The following is a 27508-nucleotide window of genomic DNA, read 5'->3' as shown; positions in this document are numbered from 1 at the left end:
CACGGACCCATAGGATTGTATTGGCCCTTGTCATCCGTGCTGCCGTAAATAAACGGATGTGTCTCTGTGTGTTTTGCTCAGACACACGGTCTGTGTAAAAACACGGACATGTGCATAGCACCATACGTTATAATGGGTGAAAAAAAAAAACGGATAAAACACGTACTGGAAACTCGGATGTGTGAAGGAGGCCTTATATGACGTTTGTATTCGCTTAGGAGGACTGATGGTGTCTGTATTTTTAAGGCTTGTTTGGGGCTCTCTAATGGCTTCAGTCACCTGGTCTGGGTCTGTATTTTTTAGGGTGCCTATCGAGTTTTGGGTCTATATATAAGGAATCTGGTATTTGGTCTTTAACTGCTTAGGTGTCCTGGTCTGGAGACTGTATTTTCAGGGATTCTGGTTTGGGATCAGTATTCGCTTAGGGGGGCTGGTCTGGCTTCTACTTTATTAGAGATCAGGATATGGTTTTATTTTCTTACGGGATCTGGTCTGGAGTCCATATTTGTTTATGTGGGGTCCGTTCTGCAGTCTGTATCTGGTCTGGAGTCCATATTTGTTTATTTGGGGTCTGTTCTGTAGTCCGTATTTGTTCAGGGGGATGTCTGGTCTGGAGTCTGCATTTGTTAAGGGGGTCTGGTTTGTTATTACTTAAGTGACCTGGTCTGAATTCTGTATTTTTTTTAGGGGGAGGTCTACCTAATGTGGGGTCTATATTTTAGGGACCTGGTTTGGAGTTGTATTTTCAGGGGTTCTGGTTTAGGATCAGTGTTAGCTTAGGGGGGCTGGTCTGGCTTCTATTTTTATTAGGGATCTGATATGGTTTTATTTTCTTAGGGAATCTGTTCTGGAGATCATATTTGTTTAGGGGGGTCTGGTCTGGAGTCTGAATTTGTTAAGGGGGTCTGATTTGGGAGCTGCTATTGCTTAAGTGACCTGGTCTGGATTCTGCATTTTTAGGGGGGTGGGGTGGATGTATCTAGTCTGGGGTCTGTAAATAAGGGATCTGCTCTGGGGCTGTATTTTCAGGGATTCTGGCTTGGGATCAGTATTAGCTTAGGGGGGCTGGTCTGGTATCTATTTTATTAGAAAGTCTGATATGGTGTTTGTATTTACCTACGGGGTCTGGTCTGGTGTCTGTATTTGTTTAGTGGATTTAATCTGCGGTCTGTATTTTAAAGGGGTCTTGTCTGAAGGCTGTATTTCATTAGGGGCGCCTAATAAATTGTATGTAGTGTTTTTTTACATTAGAGCTGGAAAAAATTACCACAGTTTTTTTTGCATTTTTTTTTGTGGCTGAATACAGCCTTCTGGACTAATAACATGACTGCTCAATGGCCCTGCAGTGGTGCTGCATACATCTTACAAATGACAGGGTTTATTTTTTTTACCAGCCCTAGACAAATACGGAATTTTCCACTTGCACAACAGGATACTTTATTTGCAACACAAATGAATGAATGAAGAAGAGAAATAATTCACACTCTCCATTTGTAGCCATAACGTGACTTTCAACAAACTTTATTGACAATTCTCACAGCAGGCCGCACAGCTCTTGCTCAGGGGCGGAGACAGTGACGTCATGGGCAGGCGCCGTGCGCGGCTGGTGGCGGGAGCGGTGATGACGTAGGAGCTAATCGGAGAACTTGTCGTGAGTACGAGGAGGCTGTGGCGGGAGTTTAGTGTCCGCCGGTGAAGGTGTAAAGCCTCAGAACCGGCCGGGAGTAATGGCGGCCGGACGTGCGCTGTATATTATAGAGATGTGCAAGTATTAGCCATAGCCTAAACCTCCCATATTGGTCTGTATGACCATAGTGAGGAGTCAGTCATACGCTGCAGCCTTCATTGTGCGCCAAATACTCCAAAAGTCTCATGCAGTCTAATAGGAGGAAGCTGCCACCCTGCTGGGCGCCTGTGCATCTGTGTATGCAGCCCACCTGCGTGCCCATGGCTTCTGCAGGGGAAATGTGAGATTTTGCTGGTGTTTCTGCTGCCATTTTACTGGCATGCACTGTCCCATGCTGCAGCACATTGCACCCCTGTACCATGCTGCAGCACATTGCACCCCATGCGTTGCAAAGGCATAAACTGACCTGAAGCAAATTTAAAATCTGCAGAACCGCTTGCTTTACGCTCTGCACTTTCTCTTTCGATCACAAGGCTGCAGCGAGACACAGTTGATTTTCCACCCAGATGGATACGATGCAAATAAGTCCTTTGTGAGCAGGGCTGTGGCGTCGGTATAAAATGGACCGACTCCAACTCCTAAAATAATAAATTGGGTACAGTAGTTCAATGCTGTTTGTGGGGAATATTTTTTCATAAGAATTTGGGAAAGTTCTGAAATGTCCTATAAATGTCTGTCCTATTCCTGATCGAAGGGTCTAGACTTTTAGCTGAGATGAATCTGGGCTACAGTACATTTATCACTTACACATGAGCCGTGTATGCGGGAGGCGTGGAGTCTGAGGCATGGAAATTGAGGAGTCTGAGTCAGAGGTTTGGCTTACTGACTCCACAGCCCTGTTTGTGAGGTGGTATGAAGAAAATGGCTCAGTGATAGGCTGGGGCTACATGATGACTTTGGCGCAACCAAAGTTCACTAGGGGCTGCTACATCACAGCACAAAGAAAGTGAATGGGGTCGCATTAGGATACTAACGGGACTACTACAAGCAAGTTGCAAAACATCCGACATGGTTGGACTTTTTGCTACTTGCTTGTTCCAATCGCATTGTGATCCCATTCACTTGTATTGCGCCTCAGTACCTGGTGAACTCGGATCGTGCAATATGTGTCGCCCAAGCCATGCAGTTTTGTGCATGAACACTTTTAAGGGCTTCTCTAAACACCTAGGTGCCGATTCATCAATTGTGTTTTCTTGCTTTTTTTTTATAAAGTATTTTTTTTTCGTGTCATTCTGGTTCGACCTGTGAACATTGCATCAAATTCATAAAAATGGTACAGAATATGGAGCAAATTAAAATATTCTTTTATTTGCTTTTTAGCACCTCTGATGAGTAAAATGTTGCACGTTAATTATAATAATCTTTTTATTTATATAGCGTCTACATATTCCGCAGCGCTTTACAATTCATACAATTTACAGACATTATGGGCGCTGTCCCCATTGGGGTTCATAATCTACATTCCCTATCAGTATGTCTTTGGAGTGTCTGAGGAAAGTGGAGAACCCAGAGGAAACCCATGGAAACACGGGGAGAACATACAAACTCCTTGCAGATGTTGTCCATGATGGGATTTGAATCCAGGACCCCAGCGCTTCAAGGCTGCAATGCTAACCACTGAGCCACCGTGCTGCCCCTACATTTCAAATGAGCAAAAAAACAATTTCATCCCCAATTCATCAGTCTTTATGCACTTTTTTTTTTTTTTTAAGGCATTTTTGTTTTTGCTCTTAATTCATTATTGCTTTTGCACCATTTTTACTATAGTCCTTTCAGTCATTATCATTTTTATGGGGTTTGCTTGACTGTGTGGGGGCATGGATTTAATTACCAGATGTTTTGGGGTAATTTATCATTCGCGACTTTGCAACCTGGCTGGAGACAAGTGTGTGAAAAATCATTGGAGTTTTAGGCAGAAAACGTGGACGATTTTCATCACATTTTTATTCCTGTGTCGGTTTTTTACATATGTGTTCGATCCTTTTTCAAATATCTACGTAAAAAAAAAATGTACATGATCAAATATAGTTTCCTCGGTTAATAATAGAAATGTGTCCGTTACAATCGGATGCCACTCGGCTGTTCTGTGTGGAATCCCATTTCTTTTTTGCACTTTATTTTTTCCTAGCCTTCTTCCAAGAGCCATAACTTTATTTATTTTTTTCTTGTTTATGTGGTGTGACACACTATAGTTTTGAATGACACCATTTATTTTACCATAAAATGTAATGAAAAATTGCAAAAAAAAATCCAAGTTGAATGAATTGGTGAAAAAAATGCAATTCCACCATTGTTTTTTTTGGGGGGGGATTTGTTTTTACAGCGTTCATCTTGTGGTAATAATGACCTGGAAACCCGATGTTCCAGGTCAGTGCGATTTATGGCGATACCGAACTTGGATCAATGTTTTACTATTTAAGTGATGAAAAGAAATTCTGAATTTTTGTTTTGTATCAACTTATTCCGAAATCCGTAAAGTTTTACTTTTTTATGGAGCTGAGTGAGGGCTTATTTATTGCGTGGCGAGTTGACTGTTTTATTTATACCAATTTTAGGTACATACTTTGTTTTGAAGCTTTTTGTTAGTGAGGTGACCAAAAAAAAAAAACCCACAGCAATTCTGATGTCTAAATTGTTTTTCTTCTTTACGGTGTTTAACATACGGGTTAATTTAATTTTATGTTTTGATATAGTGGACTTTAATGATTGCAGCTCTTCCAGATATTTTTTTTAACAGGAAAAGAGGAGTGATTTTTATATATATTTTTTACATTTTTAAAAACTTTTATATTTTACTTTATTTTTAGTCCTTTTATGGGACTTGAACCTAAAATCGGTTGCTCACTTATGCGTATTGAACTGCTGTATATTGTATTGATTGCAGCCATGGGGGCGTTCAGCATTTGTCTGGCTGTACTGATAACCCATCGGTATCCTACCGTTTTATTGGGGGGGGGGGGTGTGAAGGGTGCCAGTGCAGCTGCTCCGAAATGCCGCTCTCAGAAATTGACTGTGGCATCTAAATGGTTAGCGGCCAGAGCGGTTAGGCACAGATTCCGGCTTTATAACGCCTGAGCCCCATACACACTTGCAGATCCCTCCCAATTACAGTTATTCACGGCCTAATGCTGGAAAGGGTTAAGATGAGGTTGTTTGACAGTAAAATACATATATAGATTTTTTTTAAAGTGTGGATTCTTTGCAAATAACAATAGGAGCCATACTCTCCTTCCAGCGGATGTAGCTCAGGTGTCTGTTCCGCTTAGATGTCACCTGACTACTGCAGTCTGTGATTGGCTGCAGCGGTCAGGTGATTAGAAAAGCATACGATGATGTGCTGTTTTAGTCATCTGACCGCTGCAGCCAAAAATAGCTCAAAAGCCAAAATCAATTAAAAAAAAAAAAAAATGCCCAACATCCCAATATTTACTCCACAAAAGTAATAATTTCTTCCTCTTCTTTTTCGGAGAAAAATATACATAAAAACTACACCAAACTGCCCCACTAACTTTTTAAAGTTTTTTTTTATTTTTGTAAATATAGCAAATACGGTAGCTCTTAATAATAAATTCAACAACTATCTGATCTGCTTTACACTTCTGTTCACCGTTTTCAAGATCTCTGCTTGCTGTAAGGAAATATTCCCATTTACATCGACAGAGCTGAACGTGTCGTGATGCCGTGCAGCTAACGGAGCAATGCACGCAGCGCCGCTGCCATTGTACGACCACTTCTGCAGTGGTGGACGGTGATCACTTCTGTAGGGAGAAAGATGAGGTTGACTCCTGTCAGTGACAGAATTCTGGTTTGCATCCGGCTGGGCAAGAAATGATGGATGAGGCCAATCTTCATTCACTTAGGCATGTTTGTATTATAGAAGCGCTTTGTAGGAGCTGCTCCCGGTCTGCAGCTGTTTGCTGGGATTTCCCCAGGGTATCCTAAAAGAGATTGCATCTGATGAAGCCACCCCTTTAAGAGGATGCATTGATGACGATGTGAGAGGCCGCATCAAAGTCAGGGAGCTGACATATGATGTAGCGGTACGTGCAGAGGCGCGGCAGGGCCCTTCAGACTGCTATGGGTGGTCTATTACTTATTATGGGTGGTCTAGTACTGCTCAGTAAAACTCATGAACATGAAATGAGCCATAATACGGTCATGTGCAATGAGCCCTTATAGATCTCCAGGGATCAGCAACTTGCTGCTACCGTAAAACTACAACTCCTAACATGGCATGACAGCTGGTAATACTGATACTTGACTGTATGTTGACCCTGTAACCAGGTATGGGCCTTGACATCAGTTCATCCATCCTGGAGACGATGCAGTCACCTGTCAATGCTCCTGATGGGCTAGTGGCTTGATGTTTTGTCCTAGCTGTGAAGTGGCTCATGGCGTCTCTGCTGTCACGTACCAGGGAGGATGCCAACATGCTGGGGTGCTGGAGCCGAGATCCAAACCTCTGGCCCCGGGGAAGGATCGCCTGGCCACATCTGCAGGGGAGACCAGAGCAGTTGTGACCTGTGATGGCTCCTGATGAAGGACTGTTCTTCTCGCCATCATTGACCTTGTAGTTGCTGTGCGAAGTATAGACCTGAAATAGACTGCCGGGATAATAAGGTGAAGGGAGGGCTCCAGCGATGGGAAGTCTGAAGAATTATGATAAACCACGTTGCAATTTCCATTGTTGCTTTGTGAAGAAAAACAAAAGATTTTCTGATATTGAAATGCAAATTTCCTCCTGCAAATTGAGATTCTGATTTGGTTTTTATCCAAAGTCATATTGCACGACTCGTTAAAGGGTTGATTGTGACTTGTAGGATTACAGCTTCCAATAGGTGGCGCTATAGAGTTCCAGTCCTCTTTTTCTCTGAAGAGGCAATTTACATACTGATATTGAAAAAAATCTGGGAATATTTGTGGTAGGAAATAGCTAGTAGCCGTTCTCCACATACTGTACGGACTATACGAGGTAAAGCGGCCAAACATCTCATTCACACTTGGATATTGTAGAGGTTCTCCTGTCACCTGATATTGTTGACTTTTACTTAGTATAGGTCGTCAATATCAGATCAGTTGGTGGTCTTACACTCTGCACCCCCACTATCAGCTGTTATGAGCTCAGGCTACCAGATCTAAACAGATTGCTGTCCTGGGGTGTGGCGGACGGTCGTCCTCGGGTGGAGCACATCAGTTCCTGTTTATAGAGAATATGTTTTAAATGCAGTTTGTTTGTTTTTTTAAATATTATTTTTTTCTACCCTTATCACAATCTGTATTAAAAATGAAAAATCTTGCCGTTTTCACACCGATAGCTGGGCCTTTTTTTAGACTCTTCCTTTTGCTCTGTCCCGCCACATTTGCCACTCATTAGCATACAATTTTAACTATGGATTTCTACAAGTAAGGCAAGGATTTAATCGCCATTAAAGCGCCTGTACATACATGCCATTAGTTTGGGGTATAAAATCTTCCCTTTAAGAGGTGATCTGAGCTGCAGTTCCCAGGAGCGGCCATTACACAGGTATGGCGCTGTGCTGTTCCACTTCAGTACACTGTGTACTTAGTCTGCTGGCGGACCGGATAGGAGCTGATTAGTGTGGGTGCCGGGGGTCTGACCGCCAGCCCATGAGATATTGGTGATCGGACAGCTTCTTTAAGTTGTGGTTGGTCTCCACTCACTGCTGTACGGCATTTTGCACATCACATTGCCTACTTATACTTTTGCTTCTATGTTTCATGTATGAATTTAATGTAACTTATTTTTTGCACCTTTTAGGAAAATATTTTTACTACAGAAGCCTAAGCAAGTGACCATGCAAGAGAACTGCTACCAGCTGCGGTAAGGACGCCATGACAGCTGGTGCTTGTCCACTGCCTCTCACATGTAACTTTCTCTGAACTTTCTTTGAAAGTTAAAAAACTATATCAATTGCTGATGCTTCAAGAAGTCAGGCCTTTTCTGATATTAATGGGCTATAAATGTCTGGACGGTCCACGTTCATCTCTGCAGTGATGTTCTGAAACGTCACTGCGTAGTAGAGCAGCTGGACGCGATCGTGATAGCGGAGAGGCGGCTGTCCGACACGACCAGACTCCGCATAGAGAAGGCAGTGACGATTTATTGACGTCTTTGCCTTCCTGATCACAGTAGCTCTGTTTGTACAGTAATAGGAAGCGCTGTCGGCGTTTCCTCCTCCAATCCCAGCCGTCATGTAATGGGTATATTGAGGGCGTAGGAGCTGCTGGGTCCTAGGAGCTTCTGGGTCCTAGGAGCTTTGCAACTGAATTTCCACTGTAACTAAGGCTGATATACTAGCCCCAGTTGCAGGAGAAATATTAAAATAAAAAATATATGCTTCAATGTTGGAAGGCCTCCTTCAAAGTTCTTTTAAAACCATGAGGGGAGGGAATATGTGAAATAAATGAAAAATTAAATATCAGGAAAAAAACAAATATAAAGCCGCGACCGCCAATTCATATCTCTGTTACTAGCCCCGCCTCTGTTGAAACAAATGATCCGATCCCTTGTAGTGTCCCAAATCAAAAGTTTTGATCACTTGAGGTTTTAAGTTCTAGGAAACAAGAGGATTTCTTGCTTAGGTGTTTTACGGTTTTTCGACAATTTCTAAAACCCTTTTAAATGGATGAATTAGACCCCATCAATCAGTGTTGTATTAGCGTGCCATAATTTTTGAAGGACCCCTTTTATCTCTTTCATAACTGGAGGGATTTTCAATTTTTGCGCTACCGCTTTTTCATTTTTAAGGAAATAAAGTTGTTTTTTTTTGTGATCTGAGTTTACATTTTTATTGATAGTTTTTTTGGGGTATATACAATAGTTTGACTGCTTTTTATTTACTTTTTTTTTCTTTTAGGAAGTACAGTGATCAATAACAGCAATTCTTGTGTCTTGATTTTTTCTCCTTGACATTGGCATACAGTTTAAATAATTTTATATTTTGATAGATCGGATGGGGCAATACAAAATATGTTTAAAGATTTTTTTTTTTTAATCTATGAAAAACCTTTGATTATTTGATCACTTATACTATACACTGTAACGCCACAATATTGCACGTTGTAGTTAAATTAAGGCTCTCCTATAAAGCCCTGTTACGGGCTGGTCTTTATAGAAGGATCAACATTGAAACCAAGGGGGCCACAAGTAGACCCCCAGCTACCATACTTAATCTATTGGCATCCCGCGATCATATTGCAGGAGACGGGGGTTGATGATGGGTGCCAGCATTTAAATACCGCTTTCAGTGATTGACAGCAGCAACCAATTGGTTAACAGCAGCAATTGGAGCCTTCTCCGGTCGCTGCTGCTACAGGCATCTGCCGGCTGAATATGCTCCATACATCCCCTACATCCATGTGACATAAATTTACATTATATGGTTGTGAAGATGCATCCGTCAACAAATCATCGTCAACACTCGCCAGCGCCGGAGCAATCTTTATAATTTAGTGTCTGTATTTATCCCAACAGAGTGCAGCTATCGGCCAAAGGGAAGCGTGTGGTGAAGGGGCATTATACTGACGCCATCCGGTATGTTTCTACCACTATATTTCCACTAGGAGCATGAAATGAAGTCTTTAATGTGATATTTGATTTTTTTTTTTGTAGGACTCCCTATGGATCGAAGTGGCATAAATATGGAGAAAAGATGGAGAATTGCAACAACCAGAAGTGTCAGAAAGTGAAAAACTTGTGGTTCAAGATAATGGTGTGTTCTTATACGTCTGTGTCACCTACAGAACATTGATTCATTATCACTTTACATTTGTTCTAGAAAGTAAATCTCGTATCGCAAGTTTGGGGCCAGTTAATAATCTACAGACCACCATTCACATTGGACGATGCGCAGACAACGTCCTGTAATAAGTCTGCAGCTGCAGGGATGTTACCTGTAGCTTCTGTCCTGCTGTAGTTACATATCTGAGTGGTGAACTAATAGGGAATTACAAATAATGCAGTCCCCACCACGGGACCCCAGGGGACAAATAATGCTGTCCCCACCACGGGACCCCAGGGGACAAATAATGCTGTCCCCACCACGGGACCCCAGGGGACAAATAATGCTGACTCCACCACGGGACCCCAGGGGACAAATAATGCTGTCCCCACCACGGGACCCCAGGGGACAAATAATGCTGTCCCCACCATGGGACAAATAATGCAGACCACGGGGGACAAATAATGCAGTCCCCACTAGGGGAACCCAGGGGTCAGATATTGCAGTCCCGACCACGGGACCCCAGGAGTTGTTAATCTCTGCCAGCATGTACATGGCTTCTTATAAGAATATGCATAGAGTTTACTGGGTTATTATCAGGATAATAAACGTTTAAAATTGCAAAGGTCTTGTAGAAACCAGCAACTTGACCGGAGTTGGGTGTATTCTTACATCCAGCATCTGCTGCTAACAGCAGCGACAGGAGCTAGCTCCCATCACTGCTGTTTAACCACGTAATCTCTGACAGCGACATTTAAGTGTAACAATCACTTCACGTGACCGTGGACCTAATATTTAAGTATTGCATTATCTAGAATAATTCAAGTTCCCTAGTTGCACTAAAAAAAAAATAAAGTAAAAATGAAATAAAAGATTAAAAATAATCATATTTAGAATTGCAGTCTGAGCTATCAAAATATAAAAATTAATCAACCCTTATGATACACTTTTTAAAGAGAAAAAAAATAAAACCTCAGAATTACAATCTTCCCGGTCGCAGCACCTCATCAAGAAATGCAATGAAAAGCTACTAAAATGTCGTGAGTACCACAAAATAGTATGAAGAAAAATTACAGCTGGTAACAAAGCCCCTGTCTCTGTCTGTAGATCCCTCATGGACGGAGCTACGATAAGATGTGGTTATTGACTTCTATAGAAAACGAGTGCGGATTTCACTTCCGGCCCTTTCAGGTACGGCTGTCCGATTCCCTTCCCCCCTACATAGTGCATAAACCTTTCCATGGACGTATTGATAGCTTATTGTACAGCGCCCGTCACAATCAGGGTCCTGGGAAAGCTGAGTGACGACCCCTAAAGCCAGTTAACCTCCTAAATGCTGATAATGATGCCTTTCCTGCCTGCTCCAGCATTCGGGATGCTGGGTCTCGGGGGTCTGTATGGACGGTCGGGGTCCTAGGAAGACCCTCCAGGGTTCTGCTGAACAAATGGTTAGGACACAACTAAACTAATGGAATTTAGGTGATTATGTCTAGAAACTGTATTTCTGTTACATCTGACAGTAATTATTTTTCCCCAGTTCCACTATGAGAACAACATGGCGGCTTTCTTCGTGGACAATTTCTCCACTGCCAGATCCCTGGTTCAAGTGTCAAAGAAGATACATGGTGTCCACTACCACAAGGTATCACTGCCTTCTGCTGCACACAGATCGGGCTCCTTACTACTATTAGCTGCAAAGTTTTAAAGGAAAATCTATATGTGTATGTATGTGTGTGTGTATATATACAGGGTGGTCCAAAAGTAGGTGGACAGAAAGTGTAATAAGGTTATGAAGGGGGAGATTTATCAAACACTAAATTGCAGCCGCCTGTCTGGATCATCCTCCAATAAACCATGAATTAGATGTGGACGATAAACTTTCCACCCAATAGATTTCAGGATTCGCATGATAGAAGCTCGTGAAATTCCTAATTCCACAGAGGCTCTTCTGGGGACTTTTTTGGACTCTGAACAAATGTTTCAGCAACAAGTTGTTTATTATCTTCTGTACAGACTGTTTTGGGTCGACCAGTTTTTGGAGCATTAAGGATTGAGCCAGTGGCATTGAATTTGTCACGAATGCGGTAAATGGTTTGTCTCTTTGGGGCTTGAGTACCAAATGTTTCAACCCAATTTGCTCTAACGGTTTCAGCATTTTGAGATTTCCAATACTCTGTTAAAATCCATTTTCTTTGATCTCCATTTAAATTATTTGCCGTAATGTGTTATCTGAAAAGAAAACAGATTTGGGGGAGATCTATCTGTGAAAACTAGATCTGTGAATCTGGCTCAGTTGCCCTTAGCAACCAATCAGATTCCACCTTTCATTTTCCAAAGAGTCTGTGAGGAATGAAAAGTGGAGTCTGATTGGTTGCTAAGGGCAACTGAGCCAGTTTCACTTTACACCATGTTTGATAAATCTCCCCCTTCATAACCTTATTGCACTTTCTGTCCACCTACTTTTGGACCACCCTGTATATATATATATATATATATATATATATATATATATATATATATATATAAATAAATAAATAATGCATATGTGTGTATATGACGCGCCCCCTGGGCCAGTGTTGTTGGGGATACCCGGAGCCGGATCAGATGGGGGTTGTAGTCTCCGAGTGGCTGTGACCCGGTCCGTGCCCAGGGTGTCAAGCTCAGTGTGTGGCAGTCCTTATAGATGTTACTAGATGTTCTTTTGTGTCGACTACGCCACCCGTTGAATTGCGGTCAATACGGCCGCCGCTGCAGCAGGGTCCACTGAGGCTGGTGATGTGTGTGCAGCTTAGGTAGTATAACCCCCAACGGGAGGGGTATAGCCTCAGGGGGGTCAGCCGTGGAGGATGGTGGTTGTGAAGGTGCAGCAAGGAGACTCAGAGGTATAAAATGCAGTTCCAGGGTTTTACTTACTGGTGTTGCTCGGGTCACTGTGTACAGCAGTGACCACCCAAGCCGTGCTGCGTCCACCAGGTCCTGGACTCGGTCAACTCCCAGGCAACTCCGGAGTGTGGTCCTGAGCTCCTTTCTGTCTCTCCCTTCTTCTGGCCGCTCCCACCAGGGATCCACCTAAGTCCGGCTCCCTCGGGCCTCTTGTTGGTCAAGCCTCCTCTGGGCTCCCTGACCCTATTCTTGGTCTGCCTTCCGGGTGGATTTAGTGGGTGATCGTGGCAGATCCTGCCCACGACCTCCGGTTCCTGGCTAAGGTGTGCTGTAGCCTCTGCCAGCTTGGGATCCGGTACCCTGTTGCCGACCCTTCACCCTATTAGCTCTCTTATGGGCTCTTGGGGTCCCCTCTGCGCCTCTGGGTCTCTCTCTCTTCTCCTCTGCTCTGCTTCTCAGGTTCTCAGACAGACTGTCTGACTGACTGACTGTGGCTGACTGACTGACGTCTCACAGACTGACCCTGATCTAAGATGGTGCCCACCTTATATACTCCCTCTATGTGTGAGCTCAGGTGACCAGCACCCAATGAGCTCCTAGCTTTACCCAGGCTGCTCCCCCTATCTGCCCCTACACTACTGGGATGTTCCACCCCCCTCCCACTCCAGCCAGGAACAGACACTGTCGTACCTGCACATTTCTCTAGTGGGAGTACCATCGGTCTGTTCCCCGGAAATGGGATGTGTGTAGTGCATGCAGCCTACTAGCTCAGTTCCACACTCCATCCTTACCCGGGAGTGGAATATCACACCTCTGGGTTGAGGTGCAATACCCCTGTAGCAGCCGAATCCTCAGGGTGCTACATATATACCACTGATCCATGTCTGGTCGAGGTCTCAGAGGAGATCCCTGACCCACCCTCCCAGGACACCATGAATAGTCTCATCAGGACCCCAATGTTTTATTTGGATTTTTGGAGTAATTTGGAATATAGTTCTGTATACATTTTTTTTTTGCAGATAGTCATTAAGGCGACACCGATCTACTTACCAACCAAGCAGATGGATACGAGTAATGTGAGCCCATTGAATACTGGAAATTCCCTGCAACACAGGATCACAGACATCCAGGTAACATTTGTCAAGAATTTCAACATTTAGTTACTATGGGGTAAGGTTTCTCCTTTTGGAGAGTGACATGCCAGGTCTGGCACACCAGTATGAGGAGACTTGTAAGCCATGCATACTCCTCTGAGAAACTAAATATGCAAATTGTCTGTTCAGAGAGGAAAAGGACTTGAACTACAGTATAGCGCCACCTATTGGAAGTAGCAATCCTACAAGTCATTATCGACCCTTTAATGAGCCTTGCAATATGACTTGACATAAAAGCCAAATCAGAATCTTAATTTGCAGACACGGTGTTTGGGGGTACTGCCCCTCATCAGTGCAAAGTATGAGATCTGATTTGGCTCAGTGAGAGGCTAAGACTGGGATCTAAGGGGTAAGTTTTCTCCTTAAGGAGAGTGACATGACAGACATGGAGATTCCAGTCTTAGCCTCTCACCCAGCCAAGTCAGATCTCATACTTTGCACTAATGAGGGGCAGTACCCCGAAACACTGTGTCTGCAAATTGAGATTCTAATTTGGCTTCTACCCTAAGTCACGTGACAAGGCTTGTTAAAGGGTCGATATTAGCTTTTAGGATTGCTGCTGTCAATAGGTGGCGCTAGTGTTCTAGTCCTCTTCCTTTCTGAAGAAACAATTTGCATAATATTTAGTTACTTATTGTGTCCTTATATTGTGCTGAAAAGGTGAGTCTGCTTACTGGGGCAGTAAACCAAGATGATTTTTTTGGTAAAAATAGAGCGGGTCTGCGTGCACCCTGTGGTACCATCTGTTTCCCAGCAGGTGATAGAGATCACTGTGCCCGGGAGAGGACGGTGCCAACTACATCAGCTGGATGGGCACGATCTGCTAATTTCATGTTTGCTTGTGTGTCTGAGGTTCATCTCTATTTTTTTAAATTTCCCTTTTTTCCACATTTTTATGTATAATTCCATAACACTGAGTGGCCACTTTATTAGAGACCCCCATCCAGGAGGGTTTCGGACCTCCTTTAGCCTTTCGAACCGCAGCAATTCTCCGTTGCATAGATCGCTCTTCTGTTGTAGTTGTTCTGCAGGAATATCTGCTCACGAGGACTGCTGCAAATTAGATGGAGGCACTGACCGCTCTACCACGTCCCCGAGATGCTCCATAAAGTTAATATCTGAGGATCGGGAAGCAAGGAAAACTCGCTGCCGTTTTCCTGGAAGCAATAATCCATGGCTGTATGACCCTCATGGCACTCTGCTGCTACCATGAAGGGATGAACGTTGTTGGCACTTGGTCACCTGCTCTTTTAGACCATCTGTGCTAAGAAACATCTAGTTGTGGGTTCGGACCTGTTAGTTGGACGTTAGCATTGTATTCACTTTCATATTTCTTCATTGTTAATTAGAACGATTCCTCAAATCCTCCTCTGATGCCTTTCATCAGTACAATTCTTCACACCCTCCACTGACCACTTTCGTTAGAAGGATACTTCACATCTTCATTTCACCTTTTCATTAGAGATGAGTGGATCACTTTGCGCACCTCCGGTCTAGGTCAATGTTTTGTGGTTGTGGAGAGGAACTGAGCCAGTTTCCTGAGTTTCCCGGCATGGCGTTTGACTCACCGGCCTAGTGTGATGTCATCTGTATGGTGTGTGGCACAAGGTAAGGTAATCCGCAACACCTCCGGTCCACAGCCAGAAAGCACTTTCCTGGATCGTGGACCGGGGTTGTGTATAACGATCCACTCATCTTTACTTTTCATCAGAACGATTCCTTACATCCTCTTCTGACCGTTTTCCGCTGAACGATTCTTCACATTCTTTACATTCTTCTCTCTCCTTTATCACAACCTCCTTTGATGCTTTCATCAGACTGTTCCTTCACATCCTCCTCTGACCATTTTTGTTAGAACAAATTTTCACATCCTCCTTTAATCGCTTTCATCAGAATGATTCCCCCGGTGATCCTTTCAGCACAGCAATTCTTAACCTCCTCTGAGCATTTAATTAGAACAATTCTTCATATCCACCTTTAACCCTTTCATCACAGCAGTTTTTCACACCATCTTTTGATCCTTTCATCGCTACGATTCTTAACACCATCCTCTGATCTAGTTGTCAGAACGATTCTTCATTCTCTTCTCCCATTTCATCACAACAAACATCATCTTTACAACCCATCCTGATCCTTTTATCAGAAGAGTTCTTTACATCTTTCTCTGATCGTTTCAGCAGTGATTCTTGACATCTTCCTCTGATTCTTCACTCCTCTGACCCTTTCCTTAAAACGATTCTTCACGACCTCTTCAGACCCCTTTCGATAGTACGATTCCTCATATCCTCATATATTTTTTCATCAGAATGATTCTTTACGTCTGATCCTTTTATCAGGACAGTTCTTCACATCTTTCTCTGATTCTTTCATCAGAATTGATTTTTACATCCTCCTCTGTTTCTTCGCTCCAATCATAAAAGCGCCCGAGTCTCTAAAAAAGTGGCCATCCAGGGGACATGTTGTGTGGCTCCTGGTCCAAACAGGGGACCTGATTACCAATCCATGATGCGTCCTTCCTCAGTTTCAAGTGGTTTTCATAGTTTTGTCTCTATTGTTTTTTTTTTTTGTTTTTTTTTATTTAAAATGTGCATTTTCTGGTATTTTTGGAAAGTCTTATGGGTAAAAATGCTAAGAAATGTATTATTTTTATATTTTTTTATAAACATGTATGACGCAAGCAATAAAACTAGAGTATGCGGCGTCTGCAAACTGCAGCGACCGCCCTGGAGGACTCGGCTGGACCGCTCATTTGGGTGTTTGGTTATGAGTTTACGACTAGATTCACACATCCATATAGCGGAGCTATTCCTGGTCTGACCCTGGGTCTCCTGACGGGAACATATATGTCTGATGCTGTCAGTTCAGGTCTGGTTGGTAATTGTGGCTACAACAATGACTGTAAAATACCACTGCTATAATGTTGTGTGAACCTTAACCTAAGTCAAAGAGTAAACTGGCGACACGCTCATAACCAGATTTACAGATTGATGCATTTTTGCCGATTTAGCATTGTGTAAATACCCTTCATTTTATTCCTTTTTATCTGTCACATTCTTGTAGTCCTGTCTATGGAAAAGGTACAACCAGTCGCTCCAAAGCCTTGACCTGAGTGATCTCGAAAATGATCCAGGTAGGAAGTATCTGACTTATGTCTTGCATGAAGGAAATGAGATTCATTGTGGGTAAAATTACCATTTATCTGCCTTTCGGTACTGATAATCTACGGGCATCAAATGTTCTGGGGGGAGAAAAAGTGAAATTGCCGACGAAGAGCGATCTGGGTGTAATAATATACGGGCATTAAATGTTCTAAGGGGAGTTAAACTAGGAGCTTTAAACTATGAGCGTTAAACTAGGAGAGTTACCTGTAGAGAAGGATCTGGGTGTAAGTTCACATCGTATTTACATGACAAATGTGTAATCAGTGCCAGGGATGGAGGGTCACTATAAACTATAGGAATGTGACTCTTCCCATTAACCCTTCCCAGCAATCGCTGTATATGTACAGCACATTTCCGGTGCGTATGCATGGAGCAGACAGCGCTGCTGTTAACCCCTTAAATGCCGCTCTCAATTTTTAACATAGGCATATAAGGCGTGCTATTCCAGGTACCCACTGGAATAGATACTGCGGTGCCAGGGAATTGCCATGGCATTCGGGAGCCCACTGAAGGCTGTGTGGCTGCCATGTTGGTACTCCTGGCCGGGCTTCATAGTAGACCATGATTTTAGCTATCTACTGCAAAAAAGGAAGTATTGCATTATATAGAACAAGCAATCCGACGATGCCAGGTTGAAGTCCACTAAGGCGCATATATCAAACTCTGGCCTGTGGGCCAAATCAGGCCCGCAAGATGACTATCTCTAACCCGGCATCGCACTTTCAACTATATCTACCTCCTAGATGCTGTAACGGGTCTGGGAGGCGGAACCTCTCAGCTACTATACAAGGGGGCAGTCCTTGTAAGGGAGCGGGTGGCGACCAGGGAAGACGGGCAGGAGGTCACAGCAGGTGACCGGGACAGTCTCTGAGTGAACGGGCTGGAGATCACGGCAAGTGACCGGGGCAGTCTCTGGATGAACGGGCTGATGGTCACGGCAAGTGACCGCGGCAGTCTCTGAATGAACGGGCAGATGGTCACGGCAAGTGACCGGGGCAGTCTCTGGATGAACGGGCAGATGGTCACGGCAAGTGACCGGGGCAGTCTCTGGATGAACGGGCAGATGGTCACGGCAAGTGACCGGGGCAGTCTCTGGATGAACGGGCAGATGGTCACGGCAAGTGACCGGGGCAGTCTCTAGGTAAAGGGTTGGTACGGCCTGTGGCGGCTGATGATAGACGTGAGCTCCCAGGTGAGCAGGCGAGAGTCTCTGGATGAACGGGTGGTCACAGCATGTGACGGCGGAGCCTCCAGGAAGACCAACAGACAGGCGGCAGATGAGCGCTCCCAGGTGAGCGGGCAGAAGTCTCTGGACAGGCGGGTGGTCACAGCACGTGACGGCAGAGCCTCCAGGTAGGCTAGCAGACAGGCAGCAGAAGAGCGCTCCCAGGTGAGCGAGCAGGAGTCACTGGACAGGCAGGTGGTCACAGCACGTGACGGCGGAGCCTCCAGGTAGACTAGCAGGCAGGTAGCTGGTGTATGCTCCCAGGTGAGCGGGCAAGCTGGTCCATAGACAGACTGACAGGAGTTGGAAGGCAGACCGTCGGACCTCAGGCAAGCAGGCAGGTGGCTGATGTGCGCTCCCAGGTGAGCGGGCAGGCTGGTCCTTAGACAGACTGACAGGAGTAGTAAGGCAGACCGTCGGACCTCAGACTAGCAGGCAGGTAGCAGATAATCAGGCAGGAATCTGGCAGGTAACTGGCAACGGGACCTGAGGGCTGAAGCAGAGTAGTGAACAGTGCAACAACATTGCTCGGGCACCTCCATTTTGGAGGAGGTGCCTTATATATGGTGAAGTCCTCCGGCCATTGGCCGGGGACTCCTAAGCACAGTGGCCGGGAAGGAGCGCGCGCTGCCAGCAGAGCGGGAGGAGGACGCCGGGCACGGAGCAGGGAGGTGAGGGGAACAGCGTCCCTGCCTGGCAGAGGGCAGGGACGCCGGCGCTACAGATGCCAATAAAGTTGAAAGCAATGATGGAGGAGGGAAGCCGTCAGCTGACGCTCCCTCTCCCATCATTTCCCCTCTGCGTCTGACGTCTCTGTGCAGCGGGCGCGATGATGTCACTGCAACGCGCCCGCTGAACCGAGATGTGCAGAGGATCTGAAAACACCGCGAAGAGAGCAGAGGAACGGGCAGAGGTGAGTATTTTTTTAATTTGGGGCCCATTATTCTGTATGGAGGACTATGTGGGGCCTATTATTCTGTATGGAAGACTATGTAGGGCCACTATACTGTATGGAAGACTGTTTGGCCCATTATACTATATGGAGGACTATGTTTGGCCCATTATACTGTATGGAGGACTATATGGGGCCCATTATACTGTATGGAGGACTATGTTTGGCCCATTATACTGTATGGAGGACTATATGGGGCCCATTATACTGTATGGAGAATTATGTGGGGCCAATTATTCTGCATGGAGGACTATGTGGTGCCATTATTCTGCATGGAGGACTATCTGGGGCCATTATACTGTGTGGAGGACTATGTGGTGCCCATTATACTGTATGGAGAATTATGTGAGGCCCATTATTCTGCATGGAGGACTATGTGGTGCCATTATTCTGTATGGAGGACTATGTTTGGCCCATTATACTGTATGGAGGACTATGTGGGGCCCATTATACTGTATGGAGGACAATGTGGGGCCCATTATACTGTATGGAGGACAATGTGGGGCCCATTATACTGTATGGATGACTATGTGGGGCCCATTATACTGTATGGAGGACTATGTGGGGCCCATTATACTGTATGGAGGACTATGTGGGGCCCATTATACTGTATGGAGGACTATGTGGGGCCCATTATACTGTATGAAGAACTATGTGGAGCCCATTATTCTGTATGGGGGACTATGTGGGGCCATTATACTGTATGTAGGACTATGTTTGGCCCATTATACTGTATGGAGGACTAAGTGGGGCCATTATACTGTATGGAGGACTATGTTTGACCCATTATTCTGTATGGAGGACTATGTGGGGCCATTATACTGTATGGAAGACTGTTTGGCCCATTATACTGTATGGAGGACTATGTGGGGCCATTATACTGTATGGAGGACTATGGCCCATTATACTGTATGGAGGACTATGTGGGGCCCATTATACTGTATGGAGGACTATGTGGGCCCATTATACTGTATGGAGGACTATGTGGGCCCATTATACTGTATGGAGGACTATGTTTGACCCATTATACTGTACAGAGGACTATGTGGGGCCATTATACTGTATGGAGGACTATGTTTGGCCCATTATACTGTATGGAGGACTATGTGGGCCCATTATACTGTATGAAGAACTATGTGGGGCCCATTATTCTGTATGGGGGACTATGTGGGGCCATTATACTGTATGGAGGACTATGGCCCATTATACTGTATGGAGGACTATGTGGGGCCATTATACTGTATGGAGGACTATGTTTGGCCCATTATACTGTATGACGGACTATGTGGGGCCCATTATACTGTATGAAGGACTATGTGGGGCCCATTATACTGTATGAAGGACTATGTGGGGCCCATTATACTGTATGAAGGACTATGTGGGGCCCATTATACTGTATGGAGGACTATGTGGGGCCCATTATACTGTATGGAGGACTATGTGGGGCCCATTATACTGTATGGAGGACTATGTGGGGCCCATTATACTGTATGGAGGACTATGTGGGGCCCATTATACTGTATGGAGGACTATGTGGGGCCCATTATACCGTATGGAGGACTATGTGGGGCCCATTATACTGTATGGAGGACTATGTGGGGCCCATTATACTGTATGGAGGACTATGTGGGGCCCATTATACTGTATGGAGGACTATGTGGGGCCCATTATACTGTATGGAGGACTATGTGGGGCCCATTATACTGTATGGAGGACAATGTGGGGCCCATTATACTGTATGGAGGACAATGTGGGGCCCATTATACTGTATGGAGGACAATGTGGGGCCCATTATACTGTATGGATGACTATGTGGGGCCCATTATACTGTATGGAGGACTATGTGGGGCCCATTATACTGTATGGAGGACTATGTGGGGCCCATTATACTGTATGGAGGACTATGTGGGGCCCATTATACTGTATGGAGGACTATGTGGGGCCCATTATACTGTATGGAGGACTATGTGGGGCCCATTATACTGTATGGAGGACTATGTGGGGCCCATTATACTGTATGGAGGACTATGTGGGGCCCATTATACTGTATGGAGGACTATGTGGGGCCCATTATACTGTATGAAGAACTATGTGGAGCCCATTATTCTGTATGGGGGACTATGTGGGGCCCATTATACTGTATGGAGGACTATGTGGGGCCCATTATACTGTATGGAGGACTAAGTGGGGCCATTATACTGTATGGAGGACTATGTTTGACCCATTATTCTGTATGGAGGACTATGTGGGGCCATTATACTGTATGGAAGACTGTTTGGCCCATTATACTGTATGGAGGACTATGTGGGGCCATTATACTGTATGGAGGACTATGGCCCATTATACTGTATGGAGGACTATGTGGGGCCCATTATACTGTATGGAGGACTATGTGGGCCCATTATACTGTATGGAGGACTATGTGGGCCCATTATACTGTATGGAGGACTATGTTTGACCCATTATACTGTACAGAGGACTATGTGGGGCCATTATACTGTATGGAGGACTATGTTTGGCCCATTATACTGTATGGAGGACTATGTGGGCCCATTATACTGTATGAAGAACTATGTGGGGCCCATTATTCTGTATGGGGGACTATGTGGGGCCATTATACTGCATGGAGGACTATGTGGGGCCCATTATACTGTATGGAGGACTATGTGGGGCCATTATACTGTATGGAGGACCATGTTTGACCCATTATACTGTATGGAGGACTATGTGGGGCCATTATACTGTATGGAGGACTATGGCCCATTATACTGTATGGAGGACTATGTGGGGCCCATTATACTGTATGGAGGACTATGTGGGCCCATTATATTGTATGGAGGACTATGTGGGCCCATTATACTGTATGGAGGACTATGTTTGGCCCATTATACTGTACGGAGGACTATGTGGGGCCATTATACTGTACGGAGGACTATGTTTGGCCCATTATACTGTATGGAGGACTATGTGGGGCCCATTATGCTGTATGGAGGACTATGTGGGGCCATTATACTGTATGGAGGACTATGGCCCATTATACTGTATGGAGGACTATGTGGGGCCCATTATACTGTATGGAGGACTATGTGGGCCCATTATACTGTATGGAGGACTATGTTTGACCCATTATACTGTACAGAGGACTATGTGGGGCCATTATACTGTATGGAGGACTATGTTTGGCCCATTATACTGTATGGAGGACTATGTGGGCCCATTATACTGTATGAAGAACTATGTGGGGCCCATTATTCTGTATGGGGGACTATGTGGGGCCATTATACTGTATGGAGGACTATGGCCCTTTATACTGTATGGAGGACTATGTGGGGCCATTATACTGTATGGCGGACTATGTTTGGCCCATTATACTGTATGACGGACTATGTGGGGCCCATTATACTGTATGAAGGACTATGTGGGGCCCATTATACTGTATGAAGGACTATGTGGGGCCCATTATACTGTATGAAGGACTATGTGGGGCCCATTATACTGTATGGAGGACTATGTGGGGCCCATTATACTGTATGGAGGACTATGTGGGGCCCATTATACTGTATGGAGGACTATGTGGGGCCCATTATACTGTATGGAGGACTATGTGGGGCCCATTATACTGTATGGAGGACTATGTGGGGCCCATTATACTGTATGGAGGACTATGTGGGGCCCATTATACTGTATGGAGGACTATGTGGGGCCCATTATACTGTATGGAGGACTATGTGGGGCCCATTATACTGTATGGAAGACTATCTGGGGCCCATTATACCGTATGGAGGACTATGTTTGACCCATTATACTGTATGGAGGACTATGTGGGGCCATTATACTGTATGGAGGACTATGGCCCATTATACTGTATGGAGGATTATGTGGGGCCCATTATACTGTATGGAGGACTATGTGGGCCCATTATATTGTATGGAGGACTATGTTTGGCCCATTATACTGTATGGAGGACTATGTTTGGCCCATTATACTGTATGGAGGACTATGTTTGGCCCATTATACTGTACGGAGGACTATGTTTGGCCCATTATACTGTATGGAGGACTATGTGGGGCCCATTATGCTGTATGGAGGACTATGTGGGGCCATTATACTGTATGGAGGACTATGTGGGGCCCATTATACTTCATGAAGGACTATGTGGGCCCATTATACTGTATGGAGGACTATGTGGGGCCATTATACTGTATGGAGGACTATGTTTGGCCCATTATACTGTATGGAGGACTATATGGGGCCCATTATACTGTATGGAGGACTATGTGGGGCCCATTATACTTCATGAAGGACTATGTTTGGCCCATTATACTGTATATAGAGGACTATGTTTGGCTCATTATACTGTATGGAGGACTATGTGGGGCCATTATACTGTATGGAAGACTATGTTTGGCCCATTATACTGTATGGAGGACTATGTGGGGCAATTATACTGTATGGAGGACTATGGCCCATTATACTTTATGGAGGACTATGTGGGGCCCATTATACTGTATGGAGGACTATGTGGGCCCATTATACTGTATGGAGGACTATGTGGGCCCATTATACTGTATGGAAGACTATGTTGGCCCATTATACTGTATGGAGGACTATGTGGGGCCATTATACTGTATGGAGGACTATGTGGGGCCCATTATACTGTATGTAGGACTATGTGGGGCCATTATACTGTATGGAGGACTATGGCCCATTATACTGTATGGAGGACTATGTGGGGCCCATTATACTTCATGAAGGACTATGTGGGGCCATTATACTGTATGGAGGACTATGTGGGGCCATTATACTGTATGGAAGACTATGTTTGGCCCATTCTACTGTATGGAGGACTATGTTTGGTCCATTATACTGTATGGAGGACTATGTTTGGCCCATTGTACTGTATGGAGGACTATGTGGGGCCCATTATACTGTATGGAGAACTATGTGGGGCCCATTATTCTGCATGGAGGACTATGTGGTGCCATTATACTGTATGGAGGACTATGTGGGGCCATTATACTGAATGGAGGACTATGTGGGGCCATCATACTGTATGGAGGACTATGTTTGGCCCATTATACTGTATGAAGGACTATGTGGGGCCCATTATACTGTATGAAGGACTATGTGGGGCCCTTATACTGTATGGAGGACTATGTTTGGCCCATTATACTGTATGAAGGACTATGTGGGGCCCATTTTACTGTATGGAGAACTATGTGGGGCCCATTATTCTGTGTGGAGGACTATGTGGGGCCCATTATTCTGTATGGAGGACTATGTGGTGCCCATTATTCTGTATGGAGGACTATGTGGTGCCCATTATTCTGTATGGAGGACTATGTGGTTCCCATTATTCTGTATGGACGACTATGTGGTGCCCATTATTCTGTATGGAGGACTATGTGGGGCCCATTCTTCTGTATGGAGGACTATGTGGGGCCCATTATACTGTATGGAGGACTATGTGGGGCCCATTATACTTCATGAAGGACTATGTGGGCCCATTATACTGTATGGAGGACTATGTGGGGCCATTATACTGTATGGAGGACTATGTGGGGCCATTATACTGTATGGAGGACTATGGCCCATTATACTGTATGGAGGACTATGTGGGGCCCATTATACTTCATGAAGGACTATGTGGGCCCATTATACTGTACGGAGGATTATGTGGGGCCATTAAACTGTATTGAGGACTATGTGGTGCCATTATTCTGCATGGAGGACTATGTGGGGCCCATTATTCTGTATGGAGGACTATGTGGGGCCCATTATTCTGTATGGAGGACTATGTGGGGCCCATTATACTGTATGGAGGACTATGAGGAGCCATTAAACTATATGGAGGACTATGTGGGGCCCATTATACTGTATGGAGGACTATGAGGAGCCATTATACTATATGGAGGACTATATGGGGCCCATTATACTGTATGGAGGACTAGGTGGTGCCATTATACTGTATGGAGGACTATGTGGGGCCATTATACTGTATGTAGGACTATGTTTGGCCCATTATACTGTATGGAGGACTATGTGGGGCCTATTATACTGTAATGAAGGACTATGTGGGGCCCATTATACTATATGAAGGACTATGTTTGGCCCATTATACTGTATATAGAGGACTATGTTTGGCTCATTATACTGTATGGAGGATGATGTGGGGCCCATTATTCTGTATGGGGGACTATGTAGGGCCATTATACTGTATGTAGGACAATGCTTGGCCCATTATACTGTATGGAGGACTAAGTGGTGCCATTTTACTGTATGGAGGACTATGTTTGGCCCATTATTCTGTATTGAGGACTATGTGGGGCCCATTATACTGTATGGAGGACTATGTTTGGCCCATTATTCTGTATGGAGGACTATGTGGGGCCATTATACTGTATGGAGGACTATTTGGGGCCCATTATAATGTATGGAGGACTATGTGGGGCCCATTATACTGTATAGAGAACTATGTGGGGCCCATTATTCTGTATGGAGGACTATGTGAGGCCCATTATTCTGTATGGAGGACTATGTGGGGCCATTATACTGTATGGGGGGTTGTGTTGGGCCCTAATGGGTGTGCCTCCATACAGTATAATGGGCCCCACACAACCCTCCATACAATATAATTGCCGTATGGAGGGTTGTGTGGGGCCCATTATACTGTATGTAGGACTTTGTGTGCCCATTATACTGTATGGAAGGTTGTGTGGGGCCCATTATACTGTATGGCGGCCTATGTGGGGCCCATTATACTGTATGGAGGCCTATGTGGGGCCCATTATACTGTATGGAGGCCTATGTGGGGCCCATTATACTGTATGGAGGCCTATGTGGGGCCCATTATACTGTATGGAGGCCTATGTGGGGCCCATTATACTGTATGGAGGCCTATGTGGGGCCCATTATACTGTATGGAGGCCTATATGGGACCCATTATTCTGTATGGAGAACTATGTGGGGCCATTAGACTGTATGGAGGACTATGTTTGGCCCATTATTCTGTATGGAGGGCTGTGTGGGGCTCATTATTTTGCATAGAGGACTATGTGGGGCCCATTATACTGTATGGAGGACTATGTGGGGCCCATTAAACTGTATGAAGAACTTTGTGGCGCCCATTATTCTGTATGGGGGACTATGTGGTGCCATTATTCTGCATGGAGGACTATGTGGGGCCCATTATACTGTATGGAGAACTATGTGGGGCCCATTATTCCGTATAGAGGACTATGTGGGGCCCATTATTCCGTATAGAGGACTATGTGGGGCCCATTATTCCGTATAGAGGACTATGTGGGGCCCATTCTACTGTATGAAGGACTATGTTTGGCCCATTATACTGTATAGAGGACTATGTTTGCCCATTGTACTATATGGAGGACTATGTGGGGCCCATTGTACTACATGGAGGACTATGTGGGGCCCATTATACTGTATGGAGGACTATGTGGTGCCATTATACTGTATGGAGGACTATGTTTGGCCCATTATACTGAATGGAAGACCATGTGGGGCCATCATACTGTATGGAGGACTATGTTTGGCCCATTATACTGTATGGAGGACTATGTTTGGCCCATTATACTGTATGAAGGACTATGTGGGGCCCATTAAACTGTATGGAGGACTATGAGGAGCCATTATACTATATGGAGGACTAGGTGGTGCCATTATACTGTATGTAGGTCTATGTGGGGCTATTATACTGTATGGAGGACTATGTTTGGCCCATTGTACTGTATGGAGGATTATGTGGGGCCCATTTTACTGTAATGAAGGATTATGTGGGGCCCATTATACTGTATGAAGGACTATGTTTGGCCCATTATACTGTATGGAGGCCTATGTGGGGCCCATTATACTGTATGGAGGCCTATGTGGAGCCCATTATACTGTATGGAGGCCTATATGGGACCCATTATTCTGTATGGAGAACTATGTGGGGCCATTATACTGTATGCAGAACTATGTGGGGCCCATTATTCCGTATGGAGGACTATGTGGGGCCATTATACTGCATGGAAGACTGTTTGGCCCATTCTACTGTATGGAGGACTATGTTTGGCCCATTCTACTGTATGGAGGACTATGTTTTGCCCATTATACTGTATGGAGGACTATGTTTGGCCCATTGTACTATATGGAGGACTATGTGGGGCCCATTATACTCTATGGAGAACTATGTGGGGCCCATTATACTGTATGGAGAACTATGTGGGGCCCATTATTCTGCATGGAGGACTATGTGGTGCCATTATACTGTATGGAGGACTATGTGGTGCCATTATACTGTATGGAGGACTATGTTTGGCCCATTATACTGAATGGAAGACTATGTGGGGCCATCATACTGTATGGAGGACTATGTTTGGCCCATTATACTATATGAAGGACTATGTGGGGCCCGTTATACTGTATGGAGGACTATGAGGAGCCATTATACTATATGGAGGACTAGGTTGTGCCATTATACTGTATGTAGGACTATGTGGGGCCATTATACTGTATGGAGGACTATGTTTGGCCCATTATACTGTATGGAGGACTATGTGGGGCCCATTTTACTGTAATGAAGGATTATGTGGGGCCCATTATACTGTATGAAGGACTATGTTTGGCCCTTTATACCGTATAGAGGACTATGTTTGGCCCATTATACTGTATGGAGGACTATGTGGGCCCCATTACTCTGTTT

The sequence above is a fragment of the Phyllobates terribilis genome, unplaced genomic scaffold (genome assembly GCF_046119375.1).
Source record: "Phyllobates terribilis strain yellow unplaced genomic scaffold, ASM4611937v1 Scaffold_3__8_contigs__length_932513732, whole genome shotgun sequence".
Lineage (NCBI taxonomy): Eukaryota > Metazoa > Chordata > Amphibia > Anura > Dendrobatidae > Phyllobates > Phyllobates terribilis.
The sequence above is the reverse complement of the archived record's forward strand: the minus strand, read 5'-3'. Positions refer to the sequence as shown.